At 41.2% G+C, this 14,179-nt stretch overlaps 1 protein-coding gene across 1 annotated transcript in view; it reads left to right on the top strand.

The window, feature by feature from the left end:
• Map2k1 (mitogen-activated protein kinase kinase 1) overlaps nt 1-14,179 on the top strand; it is a 76,599-nt gene that overhangs the window by 12,626 nt on the left and 49,794 nt on the right. The gene's annotated exons all lie outside the window — the stretch shown is intronic.

A 14,179-nucleotide genomic window follows, 5' to 3' on the forward strand; every position in this document is an offset into this window, starting at 1 on the left:
AGCCTAGGAAAGATTCCATTCACTAAAGGAAAGACCAGCATACTTTGGGCCAGACTCTTAATCATATCATATTAACATTACATTACACTTATATATATTAGATACATCTAATATTGATTTAGTTGGAGATTGTAACACTTTTGTTATTTTATTGAAGCATTCCTTCTAATACTTTCTTGTTTTGTTTTATTTTGGTAACTAAATTAATGCTGGCTTAGCCATAAATGTAACTGATTGCATTTCTATTTTTGAGTATTCTAAATCACTGAACAATTAAAAAAAAAAAAAAAAACACTAAAGTATTTCCAAATAGAAAAGAAGACATACCATTTTGGATTATGGACAGTCGAGGACAGAGTTTGTGAGGAAAATACCAGAAACCACTAACAGGTTTTTTTGGTTGCACTAAACAAAGTTTCAGCTTGATATGCAGTCACTTGGACGAGTTTGTAAATTCCTGCATGACTATTTGAGGTGGAAGGGACACAGGGTAAGCGGAAATTACTGGTTCCGGGAGCTCAGAGGATGTGGGTAATTAAGAGGCTTGCCCACAGCTGAGGACCTGGAACAATTCCTGAGCAAGTTGCTTTCTTGATAGACAAGGCTGCATGTGTAGGACTTATAGCTTTTAATCTGTGAGGTAATAAAAATGGATCTGAATGCGGGAAGGAACAGTGGGATGAAGTTGGTAGGTGGGACAATTTTATTCCTAAAGAACACAACTGGAAAAATAAGTTACCATTTATTGAAGGCCTGTCTGGTGTCTTTACATTCATGGTCTCAAGTTTGCATTAAAAATCTATAAAAAGATCATAGCATGCTATTGTACAAATAAGGGAAATGAAGCTCAGGGAAATTAAGTAATTCCTCAAGATTGCACAATTAGTAAGTGGTGGAGTGAAGTTTAGAGCTCTGGTCTGTCCATTGCTTTTTCCCTGTGGCCCTTCCTATTCTGTATAAAATGCCACAGGTTTTAATGGAGCTGTACTTTCCAAAACTGCAACCACTAGCCACATGTGGCTATTTGTACTTAAATTAATTAATTAATTAATTCAAATCAAATAAAGTTTAAAAATCGGTTTCTAAACTGCTCTAGCCACATTTTAAGTGTTCAGTGGCCCTATATGGCTGGTGGCTACGGTATTGAACAGCACAGATTTGACCATTTCCATCTTTGCAGAAAGTTCTATTAGTGCTGGTCTAGAGGTCAGTTAATCTTGCCCTTTTAATTAATTAATTAAATTTGCCCCTATTTTGTAAAGGAGAAAATGAGGGACAAAGGAAGGAAGTAACCTGTTCAGCCTCATACATTTCATTAATCTAGGTCTTTGGACTGGTTGCCTGGTGAATTTTCCCATGACCCACCCTCTCCCTTAGAAACAAAAATAATAGAATGGAGATATTTAAAAAGAGAGACTTCCCTGCTCTCTAAGCTTTGCTCAGCCTTTAAATTAGATTCTTTCTCCTAAAGCATGGCCCTGTGTTTTCCCAAGTTCAAAGGGCATGTCCGGATTAGTTTCCCCCAAGGAAATGAAAGATGTTTGTTGGAAAGGAATTCCATGCTTAATATATGAAGTGGCACTTGGATTCCCTCTGGTTCCTCTCTGCCTTCCTACCACTTTGTAATTGAACTTGCAGCTGCTAACCATTTGTCTTCCAAACAAGACCAACTTCAAAACAGTTCAGATGACAGAGGTATGTATACTTTGAATATGAGCAGCTGCCCATTATTTGCTGTTGATTCAAATGGTATTTGTGTTAGGGTCAAATACATTTAGATTATGACCAAAATTACAGTAGATTTCTAATTTATATGTTAGATTAAAAGATGTATTAACATTCATTGAACTGATACTTATTACATACGTAATACATACCAGGCACTGGGTTGCAGGCGGACTAAAAGGACTTTGTTGAAAATGGGGGGAAAAAAATGCAGATGTTATGGAGAAGCCTAATGCATTTAAAATTCTTGTCTGAATTATATTGTTGGTGTTTGCCATCTGTGTATTCTACTTATTTAGTCTTGGAATTCAGTAAATGCTTCAGTTTAGGTCATAACTCTGAAGCAAAGTGAAGAATTGTGCAAATGTCCTTGTAGTAGATGCTATTAAAGACATTTAAATTATACCCTCTAGTGTCTAAATGACAGTTTAAAGTACATGTGTGCACGCTTGGGGGATGGGCACGTGGGAGCAAAAAGGAGGCATTGTACTGGGGTAATATTTTTAGGAAGCCTAAATGTTATGTTTGATTGCAGTATAACTAACACACTCAGGGTTTAGAAAGTTATCGTTCAGAAACTGAGAAATTAAAGTTTTGGGTTTCTTAAATGTTAAAATCATATGTTTGAGTATGCTTAGATTAAAAATGGAGAAATTGGAATGACGACAGGGTATCCAGAAAAATGCCTGTCTTCCCTGAGAGCACAAAGACAGCCACAGAAAGGACTTTAAAGATGGTGGGAACAGCTGGAAGGAATCCCTAGGAGCTTTGACATCTGGTCTTTCTAATTGCTTGATCATATGGTGGGGGATGAGCATCCAGAGGACTCTCTGTTGTTCTGTAGAGTTGGGTCTAATTTCTAGAAGGTTGGGAATAAGCTTTTGAGAGTTTGGAGGCAGTAGGCCCAACTGCAGGATGGTCTGAGAAAGGACTGTTCACCACTCAGAGGGTTCTTGTTAGATGAGTACTAGCAGTCATGAAAGGCTTAGCTTCCCAGTTGGATTGTGAATGATAGTTCCTCCTCCCCAAGTGGTTCATTTGAATCCAGAGACTAACTCCTTTTTCGGAGGAGTCTGAAAGTCTTCAAGCTTTAGAATTTTCAGGGCACAGTACTTTGGAATGACAGTAAGTGTAGAGTAAAAGTGTGAGATCTGAGCGTCTTTCCTGGTGCAACTGAATACTTGCCATTTGACCATTTTGTGCCTTGGTTTCTTCTCTGCAGATTGGGGGCACTGGGAGTGGCGCTTTATCTCCCAGGTGTGTATGAGTTGCACAGATTTAAATTGGTCACCACTCAGCACACTTTTAAGCTCTAAGTAGATAGTAGGTAGATTAAATTTTATAGTTTAAAGGAGTCTTAGAAATGTTCTGTTGAAATTCTGTTTGCAGAGAAAGAATCTGGGACTACAAACAAGGATTATAGGAAGTTGGTTGTGTCATATAGCAGTGCTATTTCAAATTTGTGACTTTTGAGTAACACAGCTTGAGGGCCATGTAGTACCGCTGAAAGACTTTGGGTCCCGGAGCCCAAAAAGATTGAGTGAAGCTGCCTCTTATTATCTTTATGACCTTGTGAAAGTTTTCATATCCTTAAGTCAGAAAAATGGGCATAATAATACTTACCCAGCAGAAAGGATCATAGATACTCCATATATGTAAACTGTTTTTCATGATGAACAGAGCTAATGGAAAGGGCAGGATTATATCCCCAGCCCAGGGTGCTTTTATCAGGTGAGAAGGAGAGAAAATTCTTACCTCTCAAAGCACGTCCAATGACAGACCTCTGTAGCTTTCTTTACCCACACACAATTAGCATAGAAACAACCGGGCATACTTGCAATTTTTTAGGATGTACGGGAAGCAAAAGAATTATTTTCAGTGAAACAGGAGTCTTCAAAAGGTGCCTCGGAAACAACTGCTGCATAGTGCATCCTAATATAAACTCCTCCCAGCTTCTCTGGGTCAGCCATCTGCCTAATGAGCACCACCAGGAAGCCCATCTTTCTTCAAGAGTTTAACAAGGATTTCCTGGGCTTTGTGTGCATGCACATGCCTGGAGTCACTGACCTTTGGTGGAGTAACTGGAAGGTAACACTCCCTTCCTGTGGTTGACACCAGTGGGGGAATCGGCTCATGGTTCATCTAGACATCTCTCCCCTGGGTCCAGGCCTCTGCTTTGTGTCTTCTGGGGATTCCCTTCTCCACTCTCAGTGTATGTAAAATTATGATTTAGAGCCCGAATTTAACTGGTAGGTCACCTCTTCTGTAAATCTGTCCCAGACCTCTCTTCTGCCCCACTCCGGGCAGAGGTTGTCTGCTCCACCCTCCAAATTGTTCTCTACATCTCCCATCACACTTTAGTTTGTGTAACTCTGTACAGTTGGACTGAACTTGGGGAAGCCCAGCCTTATTCTTCCTTAACTCCGGTGCATAGCTGTTCCCTGATATGTTAGCTTTATAGCACTAAAACAAATACCTGAGATGATCAATGTGTAAAGAGAAATATTTATCCTGGCTCAGAATTGAGGAGGTTTCAGTCTATGATGGATTGGCCCTCTTGTTTTAGTCCTGTGCCAAGGCAGCACAGTATGATGGCAGCCCATTTGGAACAAAACAGCTCACTTCATGGCCAGAAAGCTGAAGAGAGGGGAGGGGACCGGGGTTCATTCCCCCCACAATGACCTGAAGACCTCTCTACCTCTTAGAGGTTCTTCCACTTCCCAGTAGCTTTGAGCTGGGGACCACGCTTCTAATACATGGGCCTTTGGGGAACATTTCAGGTCCAGACTGTAGGACCTGGAATCTGATTTGGAACAGTTTTATTGGCAACTAAACAAGCCTTGAGTTGGTAGGAAGACAGAGACTTGAGGACATCCTTCTCCAAAAGGCAAGGCTCTGTTAGTCCCAGTGAACTCTGACTTTGACATCATTGGTGGTCAGCTATTTTCATAGTATTAGTCACAGGAGGGTCACATTGTCGCATTTGAGAACTCTGGGGGCTCTTTATTATCTTCCCCCTTGGGTGCTAAGAATTGAACTCAGAACCTCACATGGGCTGGGCAAGTGCTCTACCACAGAACTACATCTCCAGCCCTTCTTCATGTTTTTTACATCCATTCATTGCCTCACTCAATCCCCCTTAGGCGTGAGGGATGTGTTATCTCTGCTTGACAAATGAGGAAACAGGATTTCTTTTTTTTTTTTTTTTTAATATTTATTTATTTATTTTTGGTGGATGGACACAACATCTTTGTTTGTATGTGGTGCTGAGGCTCGAACCCGGGCTGCACGCATGCCAGGTGAGCGCGCTACTGCTTGAGCCACATCTCCGGCTCCGAAACAGGATTTCTTGTTGAAGGTCTTGTGCATGTCAAACAGGCAGCCAAGGATCTGCTTCTTCAGCCCAGAGGAGAAACGGGTGGGAAGCATATATTGGTGGTGACATTAATTTTGTGCCTGGCTTGGAGGAAGGCTCGGGGAATGTTTGGAAGGCTTGAAAGCGTCTGTGAGCCTCTTTTGCAGGTTAAGCTGCTTTCTTATTCCCAGCAAATGTTGCGCCCTTGATGGATAAGTGACAGTGGTGGCTGAATTTACATGGCACCTGTTGGCTTTTCACACTCCCCTTCATGCCTCCCTGGGGACTGAGATAGGACAGATGGCCACAGACACAGGATTCTGAGCTCTGCCTCATCTCTGCAAAATCACATTTGGGGAAAAGTTAAGTTTGTGCAATAACACAATTTTGGTAACATGGTTTTGTACTGCTGGTAAGTTGTTTAACATTCTGGATAAATCACACTTCAGCAGAACTCATTTGGGAACAGAGCTTAATTTTGCTGTAGGTGGCTGTGATTCCCACCCACCAGTCCTCCCACCCCCTAATAAATCAAGGCTGATAAGGTGAATGCTGTGCTAAGCCAGGCTATTTCTGGGTCTAGGATAGAATTATATTAATCATCCTTTTCCCTTTTAATTTCTTCTCCCATGAATATAGCCACCTGTCCTTAAAATGCTAGAGGTGGAATTGATCATAATAGTTCAACCTCTTTCTTTTGTATACCTAGGAAGGGATTGAGGCCAGTGAGATTGGGTGGTGAACCCAGAGTATTGGCAGTGAAGACCTGAATGAGATCAGGGCTCCTGATTTCTGCCCTGCTCCATCGATTGCCCTTTGCTTCTGTTAGGACTAGAGGAGAGTTAATGCTGTGTTCAATTTAAATCAATAAATGTTGCTCATTCTTAAGGGCCCAAGCACAGGATGAATTAATTTCCTTTTAGCCATAACGTTTTCTCTTGACATCTTTGATAAGGGTAGTTAAAGACTTGTCAGATTTTTGTACAGTAAAGTGTAGTCAAAGGGTTAACTGTGAGTGGGTTTGACTGATAGGATTTAACCTTTGGGCCGGGAAAAATCAGGCAAGCAATGGATAAGTATATTTGGAGGGAGAGAAAATTTTGTTTTAACAGTTAATCTAGAATAACACTAATATACCATTTGGCTCTAAAAATCATCAGCTTTTAATGTCTCAAATACAATAGACAAATGTATAACCCAAAAGCAGGTGTCCAGGCTGCTGAAGATGTTAAAAATGTAACTATAGGTCCATTTCTGGAACTTGAAAATCTATTTCTTATTTGTTGTAGAAGCTTCAGTGTTCTACTTTCTCCTGCTACTGAACTTGGGAGCTTTGGGAGCTCAGCTGCTGATGTGCCATTGTCTAGTCTTTGGTCCTCTCCTATCTGGGGGTGTGTGTTTTGTGTCCAAGTGGGAACTTTGGGGAGGGATACACATGCCTGGCCAGCCAGCCAGACCTAATCAACCTGTATCATGTTCTGTGTAGCAGGTAGCCTAGTTTTAACTCAGCTGAAGATGATGATTTTCACGTGCACACAGTATATTTTTTTCTTGGCAGGAGATCTACTACCACTAAGCTACACCCCCAATGCCCCCTTTAAATTTTTTTTTTTTTAGTGGTAGATGGTCACAATACCTTAATTTTATGTATTTATTTTTATGTGTGCTGAGGATCGAACCTAGTGCCTCATGTGTGCTAGGCAAGTGCCCTACCACTGAGCCAGAACAGCAGCACCTCCTTTTATTTTTTGATATAGGGGTCTTGCTAAGTTGCTGAGGCTATCCTCGAACTTGCAATCCTCTTACTTCAGCCTTCTGAGTCACTGGGCCCACAGGTGTGTGCCACCATGCCCAGCGGCACACAGTGTCTCTTGTAGTAAATGGTCATTGTTTACAGATTTCTTGATTTTAGAAAAATCTTAAAAAGTCTCAAGTCTTTTCTAATTGAGGGGGAAAAGAGATGCTAATTATGTCCTATTCTGCTTCTAATACCATGATAGTTGTGTGTATGAACCCCCCCCCCCCACCACCACCACACACACACACCCCTAGACTCTTCTGTCTGGGGTCTTAGGAGTGATCCCTGGAGGCAGACAGCTGAGGTCGGGATCTTGGCACTACCTTAAACAGTTGTGTTAGTTGAATTGATTGCTTAACCTCTCTGATTCTCAGTTTTCTCACTAATAAATATGGGGGTTCAGAAGTAACTTCACACAGTTGTTTAGAGGGTTAGTAGAAGTCCTCAGCATGACACCTAAATCATAGAAAGTGCTCAAAATAATTTTACCCATTACTATTGACATTTCATTTGGGGTTTCTCCTTCATTATTGCCAGTGTTTGGGAGCCTACCTCTCTTTGAAGGTTGAAATCAGGTCAGATATTACCATGACTATGGTCTCTATCAGAAAAGCTCCAGCAGGACTGTACATGAACTACTCAGGAGAAGAGTCGCTTGTGGGGAGGTGTGTGGTGATCTTTATACATACCTGTTCTGTTTTACCACCTACTCTGTGAGCTTCTAGAGATGAAGAGTTAAGTCTTGATGCCGCCTCTCTAGCCCAGGCCTGGCATATGTAGGCATCAGTAAACATGGAAAGCCGGTGTTGGTATACAGACCTTATGTGTGACTGAAGCTTTATACGATTGAGTTTTGCTGATGTCAAATACAATATTTATGAACATTGAATTTCTTTCTTTTTTAAAAAAAAAAAAAAATATATATATATATATATATATATATATATATATATATATATATATATATTTTTTTTTTTTTTTTTTTTTTAAAGAGAGAGAGAATTTTAGTGTTTATTTTTTAGTTTTTGGTGGACACAACATCTTTGTTTGTATGTGGTGCTGAGGATCGAACCCCGGGCCGCACGCATGCCAGGCGGGAGCGCTACCACTTGAGCCACATCCCCAGCCCAACATTGAATTTCTTGATCCTTTTTTTTTTGGTGGTAGAGATTGATCCCAGGGCCTCACATATGCTAAATGTGTGCTCTGTCATCAAAACTACACTGATTTTTCGTTTGTGTGGTATTGGAATTGAACCTTAGGCCTTGAACATGTGGGCAAGAGAGCTAACACTGAGGTACACCTCCATTCGCTGATAAATATTGAATTTTTTTTTTTTTTCCTTTTTGACTGATTAAGCAAGGCTGGACTTGTTGGAGCCCTCAGATGGGAACAAGGGATGTGACTCTTTTTCCTGGGTTATTATGTAAGTGCTTACATAATGCCTGACACAAAGGAAGTTGGAAGTGTTATCTAGTCATGTAGTCTAGTTATTAGATTGTAAGTGAATATGCTAGGTATGGATATTATAAATATATTTGTGATCTGAGGGCCTGAAAGAGTTAAAGCTCCTCTCAGAATAGCCTAAGCAGCTCCCAGGAAGTAGCTCAGAGGCAGGATGTGGCAAACCAGTGGGTAAATGAGAGCCCTTCTCCTTTGGAAGAAAAGGAAGTAGGTGGGGAGAAGTAAAGAGGAAGAGCTCAGTGGACAGATCTTTTTATCTCTGCTGTAAGAATATGCTTTTTGTTTGAATGCCAAGCCGACCCTGTAGAATTTTGACCCCAAATGACCAAGGTCCTAAGGATGCTAGTAATGCTGGTTTTGGAGTTGTTTTATTCTGCTCCACACTAGTAACTCAAGTTTAATATGCAGTGGAGTATTGTCTAAGTAGATTTTTTTTTTCTTTTGAGGTACTGGGAATTGAATCCAGGGGCACTTTAACACCAAGCTACACCTCCAGCCCTTTTTATTTTTTCTTTTGAGACAGGGTTTCACTAAGTTGCTTAGATCCTCACTTAGTTACCAATGCTGGCTTTGAACTTGCGATCCTCCTGCCTTGGCTTTCCAAGTTGCTGGGATTACAGGCATGCACCACCATGCTTGGCTAGATTTTTTTCTAATTTTGATTATTGGTATATTGTCCCCCCACTTCACCTCTTGATATATCCTTTAATGCCCTTTGAAGATTTAAAGTGAACATGATGTGTCATCTAGAAATCACATTTTTTCTAACCAAGAATAAATTAGAAGAGAGATATATTTTTTAGAAAAGTGTCTCTCTAATGTATTTACCTGCTTATTAGTAGACTGGATATGCTGGTGCATGCTTGTAATCCCAATCCAATTTAGCAAGACACTGTCTCAAAAATAAAATAAATAAAAGGGCTAAGGACATAGTTCAGTGATAGAGTGCCACTGCATTCAATCCCCAGTACTTTAATTTTTTTTTTTTCTAGCTACTTATCCATTTCAGAACACATTTCTGCTCGTTCTCTGAGCAGGTTCTGATGATAGTTCCCTGTTACACAGGACAAGAGAGTGCTTTCATTTATTTCAAACAGATTTTGTTCTACATCAGATGACCAGCTGTCAACAGAGTTGATGGAGGGCTCCAGACCTCCTGACTTAAAGTCCAGGGTTGTTTCCACAATATTAGTTCTTTTATTTTTTTCTCTAGTGTTGGGGATCAAACCTAGGCCTTAAACATGCTAAGCAAGTGACCTACCACTGAGCTACAGCCCCGGCCCTTTGGTACCTTTATACATTAGAAGAAAATTATCAATGAAGGGTACAGTTGTGGTTTTTTTTTATATTTATTTTTTAGTTGTAGTTGGACACAATACCTTTATTTCACTTATTTTTTTTAATGTGGTGCTGAGAATCGAACCGAGGGTCTCACATGTGGGAGGTGAGCGCTCTACCTCTGAGCCACAACTCCAGCCCGTGAAGGGTACAGTTTTACAAATAAAAAATGCATAAATGAAATAAGTGAACTGAATTTGGTAAGGCTTTATTATCTCTGAAAAAAGTAACACTTTAAAATCTGCATTGGGTTTAGGAATTGAGACTTTAGGCTCCAGATCTATGGTTTGCTACACGGAAACATCTCTGCCTTTACTATGTGCTGGTATACACAATGGGCTGGATTTGACTGTCTTGTCAAAGGCTTCTTTGAGCTGGTCCTTTGACCAGGTAATGAAAGGGTTCATCACCTAAAAGACAAATCCCCAGTAGGCTTCCAAGAATCTGGAATGGAGCTCAGCAGTTTCTAGACTTTTCTATATAGTTCCTCACCTCAAGGAAGCCAGTGTGTGCAGGTCTTGACTCCATTTCTGTGAAGGTTTGAAACTATAATTTGGTGGGGGGTGGTTATTGGGGATTGAATCCAGGGGTATGTTACTACTGAGCTATTACCCCTGCCCTTTTTATTTTGAGATAGGATCTCATTAAGTTCCTTAGGGCCTCACTAAGTTGCCAAACCTGGCCTTGAACTTGTGATTCTCCTGCCTCAGCCTCCTGAGTCACTGGGATTACAGGTGTGCATTACTGCATCCAGCCTAAACTATAATTTTTATACTTGCCTAGATGTGTACCTGAGTACAGGATGTGTACATGAGTGGAAGATGGGTGATTTTGCCCCAAAGCTACATACTTAAATTGCACCCTGGTCAAAATGAATTCTCTTGCGTAACTTTAGATATTTAAATATTAACATTTTTTATTTTTATTCTCACTGAGTTGCTTAGCACCTTGCCATTACTGAGGCTGGCTTTGAACTTGTGATCCTCTTGCCTCAGCCTCCAGAGCCGCCGGGATTTTGAGGATTTATAGATCAAGGTCCAGGAGGATCCTAAATGTGAAACTTCTGGCACCTTCTGCTGTGGAGTCAGCACATCACTCTCATGGCACATGGATATGTTAACAATATGCAAAGTATTGTTAACTAGGGGAGCTTCCCTGAGTTTCGATGATTAGAGTTTTTCTTTTTAAAATATCTTTATTTTATTTATTTTTATGTGGAGCTGAGAATTGAACCCAGGGCCTCACGCATGCCGCTGAGCCACAACCCCCTCACCCACAGCCTTTTAGAGTGTTTCTTGAAGCTCCATTACTCAGGCATGATTGGTTTAATCATTGGCTATGATTGAACTTGGTTTCAAGCCCCCTCAGTTCCCTGCAAGTTGAGCTGTTATCACATGTCTCAAAGCCCCAGCTCACTAATCAGATATTTGGCCTTTCTGATACTGCCAGTGTCCCATCTAGTCTTCTCTTTGGCACAGACTAAGGGCACATCATGAGTCACATTGTTAGCCAGCCCCCCCCCCCCCCCCCCCCCCCCCCCCCCCCCCCCCGTAGTACTGGGGATGCTCTGCCACTGAGCTACATGCTTGGACTTTTTTTTTTTTTTTTACTTATAGATGGACACAATATCTTTGTTTTGTTTGTTTATTTATTTTTATGTGGTGCTGAGGATCAAAACCAGTGCCTCACACATGCTAGGCAAGCACTCTACCACTGAGCCACAACCCCAGCCCTACCTTTTTTTATTTTTTGAGACAGGGTCTCATCAAATTACTGAGGCTGTCCTCAAACTTGAAATCCTTCTGCTTCAGCTTCCAGGGTTTCTGGGATTACAGATGTGTGTCACCATGCTTGGCAAGTCAAATTATTATATAACATCTTCATACCCCCAAAGCTGTCTAATCCTCATCTTTGTGATGTGGTAAATCATGCCTTGGCTGCTCACGCCAGAAATCTGGAGTTCTTCTCAACTCCCCCTTCTCTCTGCCTGTGTCCAGATGGTCACCCAGATGTGGCAACACTAAATTCAGTCTCTGTCGCGTCCACTCTCTTCACTGTCCCCTGGCTACTGTGATGTGATGCTCTTGTCTCCTCTTGCTTTCCTCACTGCCTTCAAACTGATTTTCCTCCCTTGTTTTTCCCCATCTCCAACCTGGCTGTTGCTGCCAGACATTTGGTTCCAAAATATAAAAATGATCTTACCACTTTCTTACTATAGAATTTGTTGTTATAGAACAATGTATATATTATAAATTCATTTGCGTAAAACACAATAAAATAAAACATACTCTGTAAAAATGTACTTAGAAGGGTGTGCTACCGATATAGCTCAGTTGGCAGAGCATGCACAAGGCCTTCGGTTCAATCCCTAGTACCACACACAAACACACACACACACACACACAAAATAGTACTTAGAAGGAATCTAGAAGAGTACATATTCAACAATATGAACAATAATTATTTGAGGAAAGGTGGGGCACATGTGCATTTCTGGACTGGTTGGATTGTTTGTAATGAGCACCTATTATTCTTTTTTTAATGTCTGGTAAAATTATAGACATCTACCCTGCTCAGCTTCTTACTGGGGTGCTGTGCTCTTCACCATACAGTCTGGCCTCAGCTGACCCCCAGCCTCATCTCGGCTTTCTCCTAGATTCACCTACTCTCTGGCCACTTGGAACCGCTTGTACATGCTGATGCGCAAGCTTGGACTGCTTTCCCTTCCTGTCCTCTGTGAAAATTGATAACCTTCAGGATGAAACTTGGGCATTACATTTTCTGACCTTCTCTTTATTTTCATCATCTTAGAGGGCATTTAGGGTCTTTTCTCTTTGTTCTAATAGCCTTCTATGCCCAGCTTGCTTTCAGCATTTTGTCCTACAAGTAGAGTTGTTACTGCCTTTATTAGTATCCTTTCCTGTGTTTAGCTTGCATCATGATGCCTATCTACCTGTTTACCCACCTACCTGCTTAATGTCTGTCTGTCCTTTCTCCCTGTCACTTACATATCCACAATATACACATTGAGATTGCCTTTCGAGGGCAAGGAGTGTGTTCCCCTGTCATTTCTTACCTCTAGTACACGCAGTGCCTGTCAGGGGGCACTCTAGAATAAATCTGCTTTGCATTTATGTATCTGTAGTATTAGTGGATGTTACCTAGTTGTCCACTCAAGTTCCCTATTCCATGTCCTTCTCTGGACTGGAGCAGTCCTGGAAGTTTACATTCTCATGGTCATTTCTTTAATGGGACTTACTTTTCCCTTTCTGTTGTTTTTCTTTTCTTTTTACTGTATGTTGAACTAGTTTGGAATTTGGCTGCCTTTCTCTGGTTTTCACCAAACAACAGTAAGAACAAAATATATACAGAGCTATTTGTGTGTAGCAGATTGGGTGGAAGGTCTGGGGTGGAAAGGGTGTGTTATTATTACAGCAATAAAGACAACTTAAAATCTCGTGGTATTGGGTATCAGGTTTTAAAAGACCTTTGCACTCTGCTGTAGTACATCCTTCCCTTCCTTTCTTGCTACTTCTTAGTCACTCCCCAAATGTTTACCATTTTATTTTGCAAAATAATTCAGTTCTCCAGCTCCACCTCTACCTGCTATTCAGCCTCCCTTCTGCCTATTCCATGGCTCAGGTGCGGACTCTCCTAAACTATGGGCATGCTTTCTGGTCCTGAAGTGGTCTCTGCTTGAGTGGTGGGTTGTTAGCATAGAGACTTATTTCCTCACCCTCTGTCTCTCTAAACCCCTGACCCTGAAGATAGAAGTGAGCATTATCAGTATTTAAGTTTTTTCGATTTTGTGTTTTGGTGCTGGAGATTGAACCCAAGGCCTACACATGCCAAGTGTGCACTGAACCACTGAACTATATACCCCAGCTCAGTTTTGGTTTTAATTACGTTTCTTTCTTTTGATACATATTACTAATTCTTAGTAGGTTTTGACTGTACTAGGGCAAATGCTGTTACTTTAGGGACCTGACTAGTAATTTTTCACCCTTGTACCCCCCCCCCCCCGCCCCCCATAAAGGTGCGCATCTAAGCCAGCATATATGTGGTGGTTTGTCCTGATCCCGAGATCAGGATTCTCTGAGTGTTAATAGAGAATGATGTAGGAGTGGAATTTTTCCAAGAGGTGATGTATACTCAGGTGAGTCTGGCCGACCTGTGTACTTTGGGACAGGAGAAGGATCCACTGGTAATAAAAATGTACTTCTTGTACATTTAAGTCTGGAGAAAAAGGATTTCTCAGTGTGAACCAAAATTGGAAACACATTTTGAATTCTGTGTTTCTTTCACTGCATCTTCCTGCCCTTAGCTCTGCTTCTGAACATGGGCTATTGACCTTGGTAACTCGATTGTCTTTGTGGTTCTGCATTGTGAGGTCTAAGATCCTGGTCACCTCAGGTCCTATACCTTCTCCCACATTGAAGAGTTGGTACCCCTGATTCACAGAATCGTCTAGACCATTATTACTCAGGGAGTTTCTCAGA

The sequence above is a fragment of the Marmota flaviventris genome, chromosome 2, assembly GCF_047511675.1.
Source record: "Marmota flaviventris isolate mMarFla1 chromosome 2, mMarFla1.hap1, whole genome shotgun sequence".
Lineage (NCBI taxonomy): Eukaryota > Metazoa > Chordata > Mammalia > Rodentia > Sciuridae > Marmota > Marmota flaviventris.